Below are 10,460 nucleotides of genomic sequence, written 5' to 3' on the forward strand. Positions count from 1 at the left end.
AACCCATTCCCCTCCCTTTTTTGCTTGGAAAATAATATTAGGAGCCGGCAGTTTCGTCTGCAAGGAGAAACATTCCAGGACAGCATCTTGACTTACAAACCTTGGGGTAGTTTGGTATTTTATTTTATGGCTTGGAGGAGAAAAAGAAAACAGATAAGATACAGAAGCTGGCGGGGGGCGGGGGGGGGGGGGCGGTCCAGGCTAGCCCACTGTAGGAGACTGTGCCTTTCCAACGTCAGAAGAGGGACAGAGTGAGGATTTCATCCCCTCTTTGAAAGAAACGGGCCCTTCGGAAAAGGAAAACATCCTATTCTTTTGAGAAACACAGTGAAGTGATCGGTTAATGTCAAGCCATGGTGGTCATAATCCTATCTGGAGAATTGGTCTCGTTTTTCACGTCAGAATTAATATTGGTTGGGATTAGATGGCTTCTTAATTTAGACCATTTACATTTTATACAGTGCTAAAAAGGAGGGCTCGAGCCACTTTCTGGCCACAGCAACACCAAATAAACAGGAACAATGTAAGCCTTAAAAACATCCATTCTTTCTGCTATGGCTCTGTTCTGGCAAATTCTGAGTCACTCACCACAATCTGAAAACTCGGATTTTCATTGCTAGGAAAATGGAACGCCTTCCACCATCCTATGACTTCCTATTGCCCCCAAATGTCTCTTCTGGTGACCTTCTTGACTTTTGAGTTTTTGTCTTCTTCACACTGAAGCGTCCAAAGGATTTGGTCAAAAATGGAATTGTGAAAAGGCATCTGGTTGTTTCGTCTACAGACAGCCAGTTTGCCTGAATATTTCAGGGAAACAGCTCATCCAGCCACCTACCCTGACTTCACCCCAACACGGCCCAAATGCCGTAGATCAACTTATTTTTTGGAACCAGAGGGGAGAGACCGTAGAAGCGAGGTTGCGCTCTGAGGGACGAGGAAGACAGGGCATGAACAAGGTGTTGGAGGGTCCTGCTTTCTCTGCCGTGGCCATCTGAAGTCTGCACAGGGACGCTGGGGGTGCAGTGGCAAGCCGGTCCTTACAGCCCGGCTCGGGGAGGCAGGCTGGTGCCAGAGACATCTTTATGACTTGGCTCTCGGCAACATCATCATCGAGGTCAAGATTTGTCTGGTGCCTGCAGCCATCTTAGAATTTAGAGGAAGCTGAAGTCACGCCTGCCCTTGTTTTCCCTTAGGTTACAACCAGCTCAGTCCCACCAGGAAAAAAAAAAATAATAACAAGGATGAGAAATGTAGCTTTTATGGAAAAAGAAAAAAATGTCCATGATTCAGTTTCTCAAAAAAGCTGACACCCCCCCTCCTTTTATCTCACGGTCCCCCAAACTAGAACAAGATCATCAGTCTTCTCTCCTTGTCTTTCTTTCTCCTGTGGATAGCAAATTTAGACTCTCCAGGCTACGTTGTGTTTCCCCCCCCCCCCCCCCCGGATCTTTCAATGCGGTAAACAGCCAGGCAGGTGGAGGAGGAAGGGGATGAGGAGAGGCAGGGGAAGGGTACCGGCTGCCTTGTCACACCTCCCTTGTGTGCTGCAGCCTTGTGGATTTCATTTCTATTTGCAGACAGCTCAGCCCAGAGCGGAGCATTGCTATTACCCCCAGATACTGTCTCTAACCTGTCTTTCTTCCTTTCCCTCCGGGGCGCACGCAGGACAGAGCCCAGATGTGCTCCAACCCCCAGAACCACCCCAGCCTTGATCCTTTATTTTTATGTCAGAGTTACAGAACCTTGAAAATGTGTTTTCAGCAGTTTACCACATACCGCGAATTTCAGGAGAAAAAGGTCAAAAATTGATGACTTAGATTTATTAGTAGCCCCATTAGGCAGACCTCAGAATTCTAATAATGGGTGTTTGCCGGACAAATCAATGTCACGTTTCTGAAAGCAAGAGAGTGACAGCTGGGTGATTTCACAGAATTACCAGGTAGTGGAAGGAAGGTTAAGCAAGGGTCCAATTACGATAAGTGAGAGTGATTTTTCTCGTTTGTTTCCCTGGGGTTTGCGTGCCGCTATAGCTTTTAAAAAATTTTTCATTTGCAAGACGTGCTGTTTGGCTTTACACGTTTTAGAAGCGACGCGTGTTTTCTCTCCCCAAATCTCCTGCCTTTGGCATCCATTTTAGAGACGAGATTTTTTTTGCGGCAGGCTTCCCTCCTTTGGTCCTTTTTTCCTCTTTCTTTTTACCGAGTCCCCCCTCTGCTTTCTGTACCGTCAGTAAATCTCGCAGAGAACGTGGTGACGTTACGCCAGGTTGAGGAAAACACGTTTATTTAGCACATTTAAGAACACGTAAGGTAAAGGGAATACACAGGTATTTTATATCTAAGATTCCAACATGAAGTGTCCTTGGGGATCACGTCAGTTAGTCAACAATTTGGTTTTCCCACATTTTGCATTCAGCCAGCCCATTGAAATGGTGTGTTTAGAGTGCTTACTGACCTAATTAATAGCAAACCATCTAAGAGACTCTCTTTTAAGGCTGAGAATGATTTTCAGTTACCCTGCTCTGGGGCGCCCCCCTGAGGCACTGGGTTAATAACATCATAGTAGGAATTGGGGGTCAGTTAGGTTTTCCTAGACTTGGGGATGCTTTTAGTGGCTGTGAGTAAACGAAGTGTCCATTTAACTTGCGGATTAGAGGTCTTTGGGTCCCAACTAAGTTTTACATCAGCTCCCTTGGAAAGGTTCTTTCACGGCTCTGCCCTGTGGGATCCAGCTCTGGGGAGCCAATTATGAAGGGAATCCTGGTGCTCAAGAGGCAGAGATTACCTGTGAAGGGTAGGAAGCAAAAAAGCCTGACGCTGCTTTCAGCCGCTCGACACCTTCCACCGTCTTCTTAGAAGCAGCGTTACTAGAACCAGTCTCCAAAGTGGCAGCATCTGGAGCTGGTCCCCTACCATCAGCCCCATCTTGCCAAGAGACAGGGGCCCAGTGCACACGGGGGACGGACCAAGGAAAGCCTTGTGAAGGATCCATGTCGGCTCGACAAAAAGCCTGGCCGCCTTCCTTCCCTCTGTAGTCCGGGACACCCCGTGGGAGTAGTCAACTGTGCCCAGGCCAGACTGACATTCCAGAGTGGCCCTCTAACCAGCATGCTGACATCAGCCCAGAACGCCCAAGGTTTGGTCTAGAGCCTTACTTGGCTTCCTCCACTGCTGCCAAGTTCCCATGAAAATCCGCTGCCTTCGCAGGTGACCGCTGACTTCTCACCCCAGAGGGGACCCACGGACTCCGTGGAGCCGATGCCCCGCGGCCCCCACCCCCAAGGTGTTTGCGTCTCGTACACGTGAAGGGCTAGTTTTCTAGAGATTTCATTTCTTGGCGTTAGGTCACTGCAACCCTGGGGTAGAAATAGGTATAATTAGTATGTTGCAGGTTAGACTCCGTGTTTCTAGCTTGGTGCCACTTCCTCTAATAATACCAATTTTGGTGACACGTCTCCTAGAATCCCGGGCTCGCTTCGGTTGCTAAAACCCTCCAAGAGGCGGTTATAGGACAGACCTGTTTGCTTGAAAACCTGGAAGGGTTTGGTCCTGATCAGTTCTCTCGGCTCCCACCTTGTTTTTCCCCCACCTTCCAGGGTCCGGATTTTCTTGTTTTATGTTCAGGGAGCAATGCCTCCATTTTCCGCGCGCCACCCCCCCCCGCCACCCCGAGGCTGGCGTTTTTGTTGATGGCTGAGCACACATGGTCTTCTGTGTCTGTGGCGAAAGGCACTTTCCTGGCTGGCTCCAGAGTCCCCTACCAATTAATCGGTGGGGAAAATCTGAGTGGGGCACCACTTCAGCCAAGCTGGGCATTCATTAAGTACACCTGTCACTCGAGCCGGTGTCCAAAATCCAGCCCTGCGGGGCACAGCTGTGGCATTATTTCAGCCTGAGCAATTCAGTATTTAATGTTCCTTAGAAAAATAAATCATTCCAAGCTGCTACTGTTCACCTATTAACCCTTAGGGGATTTCAGAGCGTCAGGGGTGGGGAGGGGGGGCGGTCTAACCCATAGCTCCCTTGGCTTTGCAGGGATAGCTCGTCCTTCCCAAGTCGCTTCCCACATAGGGGAGAACGGGGGCAGTGGAGCCCGCATCCTCTCGCCGTGCTGCAGCCACCGCCTTCCCCCGGGGTGGGGAGGGGGGAGAAGTTAGACTTTCATTTCATCGATGCCTTTACCTGCACAGTACAGGTATTGCTTTCTCCAGGTGGCCAACTTCCTTTCTTTCCGCGGTCGCTTCCATTAGCCTGCGATCGTTGGCAAGTCATAATTTACAATTAAGGAAGTGTGGGGGTGGGGAGGGGTGGGGGGGGTTCATCAATAATCCGATCTTCTCATTTTATGTAAATGGACCCCCAAAGCAGTTTGTCCTCCCGATCGCTGGGCCCTTCTGTCACCTGGGTCTTCATAAATGAACGGGCCATCTGCAATTAATCTACGCAGTACAAGTCGTGAAAGCTGAGTTGTGCGCCTCCTGAAAGAAATCGGCTATATTTAGGTTTTAAGGCAATCCTGCTTTGTGTTCTTTGTAAAGTCAGCGACATTCTTTCAATTTTTTCAGCGTAATTAGCACAAAAGGGGCCCGTAATCTGAGAAGGTAGTAGGGACTCAGGCAACGGAGAGGCAGGAATGTTCAAGAAAGCTGCCCAGCAGCTTTCACAGCCCGGGCGGCGTGCAGAGACCCCCGAGACGCGGCTGCGGGTAGAACTGAGGTCTGGAGCTCGTGGAAAGCTCTCCTCTTCATCTGATCCCCAGACCGGGGGCAAATGGCCGATGCTTTGGCCAAATGGTTTTCTCCTCCTAACTTGCAGTGGTCGGCAAAGACCTGGGGAAGCCACCGTGCCAATAGGGCTGTGCTGCTGTTGAGCGAGCTCCCGCCAGGCCGGCGGGGCGCGGTGCACCCCTGCAGACCCCAGCACCCCAGGGAGGGTGTCGGGGGGGGGTGCAGCCTGGGCATCTCACCAAATGGTGGCTGAATGGAGATTGGGGGGAAGGGGAGGGGGGCAGCCGGGAGGAGAGCTGGGGCTTGCTTGGAGCCTCAGTGCAAAGCAGAAGGCCGCCTTCCCCGTCTGGGAGCCAGGCTGCTTGTGCCCCCTCAAAATAAAAACCCGGGCAGATAGGTGGACCTGAAGTATAATTACACATTTTTTTCTAATTCAGTCTCAACGTGTGTGGGCAAACCCAAGAAGATGAAAAGGCAGACCCATTCCTAGATGAAGTAGACACGTGACTAATTATGTGCCATTAATTGCTTAATTCAGGGTTTACCAACAGCAGGTAGAAGTGAGCCTTGGGAGGGGTTCCAGCGGGGAAGGCCAGCGCCCAGGCCTGGCCGGAACCTCGGGCATCTGAAACACAGGCTGGTCAGTAGTTGCAAGGCTGTTTGAAAGGGGTCGCCGACGTTCCGTTGGTAGGTCGATCAAGTAAAACCCGAGATGGAAAACTTGTATCTCGAAGTCGTTGCATTGGTACATAGGTAAAGCCAAAGCAGCATTTAACGAAAGGAAACTTATTACCCGGTGAAGCCAGAGTGTTTGACTGTCTAAACTCTTAATTATAGGGGGCTAAATTTGAAGAATTGAACGTGATGGCAAAAACCTAAAATCTTTAAAATCTGAGGAGGTCTTATTAGGATGCCACTCTATCGATTGGGCCAACTGGCTTTTTGTTTCTTCCTGTCGATACTTGTTTAGTAAGATGTTGGATCAAAATGTCACTTAAATAAGGCACCTCGAAAATGAAAACAGAAGTTAGCCGGCCCTCCTTCCATCACTCCCCATCCTGGATGAGTCTCCATCCTCATGGCCAACGCAAAAGCTCTAAGCCACAGGCGTTGCCATTACCTTGGCCCTCAAGAAAAAACTCCAGTCAGTGGATCCATGGGTCTCTGTTTGATGTCATTGTGCCCCAAGTCCAAAGCGTGTCCCTCTAGAATCTTCAGTCAAGGCTACCATGGGTATCATTTTATTTAGATATAAGTTTAAATTTTTTTTTTTTAATGTTTATTTATTTGAGAGAGAGAGAGAGAGAGTGAGCACGAGCTGGGGAGGGGCAGAGAAAGAGGGAGACACAAAGTCCGAAGCAGGCTCCAGGCTCGGGGCTGTCAGCACAGAGCCCGACACAGGGCTTGAACCCACCAACAGTGAGATCATGACCTGAGCTGAAGTCCGGCGCTTAACCGACTGAGCCACCCAGGAGCCCCCTAGATTTAAGTTTTAAAAGGAACAGAGGAGTGGGGTCCTCGGATTTCAGCTCAGGTCATATCTCGCAGTTCGCGGGATCAAGTCCCATGTGGTGCTCCGTGGTTCACTGTCTGCCTCTCCCTTGCTCATTCTTGGTATCTCTCTCTCTCTCAAAATAAATAAATAAACTTAAAAAAAATAAAAGGAACAGAGTAAAGCATATAGTCTCCTTTTGACCGGTTCCGCCTTTTAAGGTCAGTGGTGGCTTTGTTAAAAGTCTACTCCCAACCACTCTGGGACTCTTGGGGATGTTGGGAGGAAGGCACTAACAGCCTTGGCGACTGGGCATCCGTGGAGACCAGAAAGCTCCCCTCGTAAATGAGACCCACTCATCAAGAGTCCAAAAAGTTCCATGAAGGTGCAGAAAATCCCAGGTGCCTTCACAGTTGTGCACCGTGGTCTACCATAGATGCTTGAATGGCGTCTTAACGCACTGGCTCGAGGAATTGGGTCCAAACACTTTGGCCAGGGTGCTCCTCACAGTCCGTTTGGATTAGCTGTGTTTTACATTTGAAACAGATTGTTTTGGAATTAGTCAGCGGAAACTAAAGAGGGAAAGTTCATGTGGCAGGTAGTTAATTCTTTGACTTCGAATCTTCTGAGGTGAAGTTTTACTAACTTGAACATCATGTGTCATCTAGAACGCAAGTTGAGAAGTACATTGTGATTGAAGTCACTAACTAGGGAATATGACAAGAAAAAATGCCCTGGGGCATCGCTAGGTTAGATTTTGAGAACTTTATGGCCATAAGCGATAGAACCTCTTAGCAGGGATTCCCTGGGTTTTGTGCAGCACTTTCAACATCTGTACGGTACAGGCTTCACGTCACATCCATTTGCAACAATTTGATTCTACTTAAATAAAGCGCAGAAGGTGCCTTACCGAAAACACTGTGTGGAGGCGTTAAATGCTATTAAAATCTTATAGCTGAGGTTTCTGTTTCAGTGGAAACCTATTTATTGTTTCCTAGGCTATTAAAATATTATTATATTTTCTCTGGGCTCTTTCCATGACCCCAGCTGATGAAAGGCCAAGAACACCCTTGTCCAAAAACTGAGTTACATCATTTAAGTGTAACAATGTTTTCACGATTCCGAGCTATAGTGAGTCTGTTGCTTCTAAAAGCAGACAAGGCATTCTTGCTCAGACAGGAAAATGTAAAAGAGCCAAGGAACACATCCATCCGTAAATACGAAGCTTACAAGACCACAAAACTCAAACTCGGACACGTGAATTCGCCGTCAAATGTGGCGTTGGAAGGACCTGTCGCTAGGCCGTCGCTCTGGGTAGCATGTGACAGCGTCTGTCTCACCCAGTTGTATCATTAGGAGACCTCGTGTTTTAGGTTAAGGGTGCGTCATCCCAATTTGCTGGCTTTGGAAGGAAGCAGGTCACCTGAGCCAGGGACCTGTGCCCTCCCTGGACGTTTGATGCCTGGGACATTCTGGTCCTTTGCTCCTCTCTGGAGCCTGAAGTTTCTACGACCTCCATCTCTCCCTGAGCCAAACGAGAGGCCCCCTCCATTAAAAAGAAAACAAAACAAAACAAAACAAAACTCTAGTCTGAGCTGTTCCAAGAATTATGCTAATGGATCGCTTGTATTTTCAAAGCGTAAACCAGGTCCTTAAAATGGCAACGACCTATTAGAATAAATTACTAATTCATATGAAAAGGTCACGCATGGTGGCCTCCAAATGTGAAAGCCCTTTTTAAAAATTAAAACTTTTAAGGCCAGGGGTAGGTCAAATGCGAGACGGAAAACTATAGCCGGTGTCAGCTCACCACACCAATTAAGTAAAATCTCGTCTTTCCGTTTGTGTTGGGTGAAAACAGAAAGCCGGACAGACCACAACGAGCTTGTGTTTCAGGGCGCTCGGTGCCATTTGCTTACCTGTAAACCCTTGATTCCACCTGCTGTCATTTATTTACAAAGTAAATGCCTTGTGTGTCCGCCAGCGGCCACAACGCTATATAGGTGAAGCCTATGCCGAAACAAAACAAAAACTCCTGGAGGGTGGCCTGCTGGGTTAGAAGTCGAAATGAGTGAAGCCCTGACCTTGCTGGATACGTTTCTGGGACAATAGCCCCCATTGTGCCTTTGCCTGGAATATGTGTCTGTGTGTGACATGGGACAGCTTCACCCCTTTCAGAGTTCAGGTGTGATGTTTATCGAGAAGGGGGGAGACGTTAACCCAGCTCCAGGATTTCCAAATAAGAAGACTCAGCAGTAGAGTCGCCCCAGTGATGTGTAGCTATTGGCAGAAGTATGGAGGCCGTCTGTATTGGTTACCCTTTATCTTGTTCCTCTTAAATACAGTGTATTTGTGTTTTGCCACATCAGAAGCAGGAAGGAAGATGCTTTTGAACAAATGGAGCGTAACAGAAACTTCTGGCCTGTTCCTCCTCCTTATCCGTCTTTGCCAGTTTTCAAAAATGGCAATCAGTTCGTCGAATTCAATCAAGAAGTTTTTATTGAATAGGGGAAGATAACCAGTCGTTTCGGGGCTAGTCGGTGAATGATTGTGAGTGAGCCGTGACCCCTTCAAAAAGCCGCGGAATCCTTGCCCGTGAGGCCTTCCAGTCCAAGCGGCCTCTAGGCGCATTTGGGTCTATCCCTTTACCATCTTCATCCACTTGGGTTTAGGGGAAAAGCATTAACCTCCAACATATCTCTTTGGAGCTCTTTTCAGAAGAAGGTGCATTTTGGGGTGGAAGGGAGGCCAGGCCGCAGCCGGAAGTGTCATGGGAGACGTGGCTCCGTCTGCGTGCGTGTGCGGTGGGAAGGCGTGCTCAGCAGTTCGCGGAGGTTGGAGAAGGTCGGAGGCCCTCGGAGGCCTAGCAGCTGCAGGTTATGAGGGTCCGGAGCGGCTTTTGCTTCCTGTTCTTCGTGCCCAGGGTCTTTAGCGTGCGTTGCCCTCTGTTGTCTTTCAGAGCCAAAAAAAAAAGGGGGGGGGGGGCCTTGTAGAGCAGGGATAGAGGTGTTACCTGATGGGGCCAAGAGAAATAATAGGTAACCTCTCCTTCTCTCCACCTCTTCTTACTTTTCGGCAAAGGGGGATTTCAGTAGTTCAGTTGAATGGTTAACAGTGTCCTTCTGCTTTCAAAGAAAACTTAGAATGTTACAGACAGTGTACTCAAGGCCTCTGGAAGGATCCACAGCCCCCACCCCTCCCGGTACCCCTAGGTATGGTAAGCGTGTTTCCGTTTACAGGTGGGCTTCCTTCCTTCCTTTTTCCCTAGCCACCCCACGCTTTCCTGACTGTTGAGAAAGTCAGATAAGGCCAAAAGTAAGGGAGAGAGTTTCATGACCACTTTGCCCATCTGGGTTTCCTGGCAGGTAGGCCGGCCACACACCCAAGGCAGTCGCCGAGTCTTATTAGCCTTATCACCTGGGCGCCAGGTGGGCCACATGGCCCGACCACCTGTTGAATGGACGAATGAATGAATGAAAGAATGAACTGTACCCAAGCAGACACCCGTGTGGCAGCAAGTGACTCATCCAGGGTCCCAGGAAAAGTGAGCGACGGCTCTGAGGAACTTTAGCGTCGCTGCCCTGAACCCCAGTGCGCTCCTACCACGTCCTGGGGTGGGGACACTTGAGAGTTTTCCAACAAATTCGTGGTCAATAAACTACTTCTCCGTCTGTTGCAGGGGCTCCCCCGCAGTGCCCGGGCCGGGCCGCGGGCCTCCAGGACACCCCTTGGCCCTCCACCCCTCCAGCCTGGGAGGACGCCGCCGCCGCGCACCAACTCTGCGGCCTCCGGCCACCGCCGCTCAGGCTCTCGCGCGCTCGTCGCCGGCGCGCCGCCCGCCTCCTGCTCCTTGGCGGTAGGGCTGGCTTTGCGCTCGCACAGCGCCTATCACCGCAAGAGCGAAACCCTTTCCAGGCGTCGCGATTAATTAGTCTTGCCGACACCTAGCTCCACGGGCACGCGCCGCCGGGGAAGGGAGGGGTGGGGTGGCGGTCCCCGCGCGCGCTAACCGGGAAACTGGAGGTAAGGAGGCGCGCAACAGGGGTAAGCGCCGCCGTCGCACACTTTGTACGCCGCCCAGGGCTACACCACTCACCGAAAATTGGGAGGCAGGTCTGGGAGGCGGGGTCCGGCGCCCACCGCCTTGGGCGGCCCCGCGCCCCGCGCCGCCGCGCCCCCCGCGCCCCCCGCCCACCGGTGAGTGGTGTAGCCCTGGGCGGCGTACAAAGTGTGCGACGGCGG

The 10,460-nt window shown here is 50.4% G+C and overlaps 1 protein-coding gene and 1 long non-coding RNA gene across 2 annotated transcripts in view; one reads left to right on the forward strand and one right to left on the reverse strand.

Moving 5' to 3' along the window:
• The window catches only part of LOC121019944 (neuroendocrine secretory protein 55), a 61,958-nt gene that overhangs the window by 35,622 nt on the left and 15,876 nt on the right, over positions 1-10,460 (forward strand). The window lies entirely within an intron of this gene.
• On the reverse strand, positions 1,439-9,917 carry LOC121019946 (uncharacterized). Its single transcript, XR_005785824.1, has 2 exons — positions 8,138-9,917; positions 1,439-4,477 (listed from the first exon to the last, which is right to left on the reverse strand). It is a non-coding gene; the product is annotated as an uncharacterized LOC121019946 (long non-coding RNA).

This window comes from Herpailurus yagouaroundi, unplaced genomic scaffold (assembly GCF_014898765.1).
Source record: "Herpailurus yagouaroundi ecotype Mexico unplaced genomic scaffold, PumYag 246, whole genome shotgun sequence".
Classification (NCBI taxonomy): Eukaryota; Metazoa; Chordata; class Mammalia; order Carnivora; family Felidae; genus Herpailurus; species Herpailurus yagouaroundi.